Source organism: Oxyura jamaicensis, chromosome 27 (genome assembly GCF_011077185.1).
Source record: "Oxyura jamaicensis isolate SHBP4307 breed ruddy duck chromosome 27, BPBGC_Ojam_1.0, whole genome shotgun sequence".
In the NCBI taxonomy this organism is placed as follows: Eukaryota; Metazoa; Chordata; class Aves; order Anseriformes; family Anatidae; genus Oxyura; species Oxyura jamaicensis.
Window position 1 is genome coordinate 4302136 of NC_048919.1, and position 1804 is coordinate 4303939.

The window sequence follows — 1804 nt, forward strand, 5'->3', positions numbered from 1 at the left end:
CCTGGGCTGGGAAGGAGCCGGGCTCTGCTTCTGGTTACGCTGCTTCCTGGGGGGCTACCTGGAAAAATCCTAACACCCCTCCGCAAGCTGCCGAGGACGGAGAGCGTGACTCTGTTAAGTCCCTGAGATCTAACCGTGCTGTTGCTGTTGTGTCCTTGAGGGAACAGATGAAAGAAAGGAGGCACCACGAATTACCGAGGGCGAGGCTCTGGGAACGTTTTAGCAACTCCAAAATCAGTTAAGTGCTTAGAACCTGAAAACAGCCAGAGGGGGCCCGGGAAGGAAGGAGATCACCACAGGAGAGAAATCACAAAAGGCTTCCTAATCCCTGTTACTCTTTCGCTACCTCACAGGCACCTCTTAAAAGAAAGAATAACTCCTCTTATCCATGAATGACATCTCTGGAGCCGGGTAGGCCAGCTGGTTGGGCGTGCGATTTTCCACTGTGTACTGCAAGACCTGGCGCCACACCACTGAAAGGATTTTTTATTTTTTTTTTATTTATTTTTTTTTTTTCCGAGCAAAGAATAAAACGGCGCAGTGTCTCCCTGTTTTTTTCACGCTAATACCTGTCCAGCTGCATGACTATAATCACAAGGCTCAATCCCTTAATAGCACGGCGCAGGTGTGGCTATCGGGATGGCTGCATTACCTCACCTCGGCGCATCTCCTCCGGCTTCTCCCGCTTAAACCCTCTGCCTTGCAGATGGTGTTGTTCCTCACGGCTGTTTGTGTTGCCCATCACTCAGGCAACAGTGGTCCTGCTGAATTAAGTTAGCGTTGCTGTCTTGCAGCTCCAAATTTGCAGGAAAAAGCAGATCTGTGCCCAGGCAGAAGTGTAGCTGAGGGCTGATCTTATTCTTCCCACCAAATTGTGTGTCAAGTGTCCTGGCAGCGGGTGCCTATTGCAGATTCAATTATTTTTTATCTGATTTAGACTATCTCAACATTCCAACTTGCCTCAGCGATGAGATAGAAGAAAGTGAGGCACAGAAACTTTTGGCTTCTACAAACCTGGCAGAAGTCAGGGGCTGCTTCTGTGCAGGTTGTGAAAGGCGATGGAGCAGGGCAGGAGCTGTCGGGAGGCTCGACTCCACAACCCAGGTGCAAATGGGAAGCGTCAGGCACCTGCAGTTCTGAGAGACAGAAACACCACTGTTAAGGGGACTTTCCAATCTCTGCAGAGATTCACCCTGAACCATTCATTGTGCAAGCAGAAATTAATGGAGTTTCTTCTGTTTTGAACTACAGGATTCCTGCCAAGCGCAGTATCAGTACTCAAACACTGCCAGGTCTGTGCTTGTCCCGGGATAGAGGTCCTGGGTGGAACATTTCCATCTGGCTTCGGATCAGCCCAATAGAAAGATTACGGATGCTCAGAGCTCTTAAGTCAGCAGCTTTCGTTGGCTTTCGACTCTTTTAAAAAGCAAATAAATAGATTTGTAGATTTTCAGGGTAAAGGCCACTCGTGGGCAGCTCGGTATGTCACAGGGGATTCACTTGTTACTTCACGAAGAAGCAGCAAGGTGGAGTTGGAGCGAGCGCCTCGGCTCTCAGGTGCAACAGCAAAGTGCTAAAACGTAGCCCTGAGCAAGGAGCCTTCAGTCCTGAATCACACCTGGGTGCTGGGAACGAAAGCGGAAAGAGCAGATTCTGGGTGCGCTGCAGTGATCCTAGTGGGATGTGACAAAAGACAAGAAAACAGGGGAGAGAAAAATGATGATTCTGGAATTTGGCTACGAGTGTCAGGGGTGACGAAAAAGCGCCGGCAACGCCTCCTGCCCGGGCTATAAAGGGCTCCAAG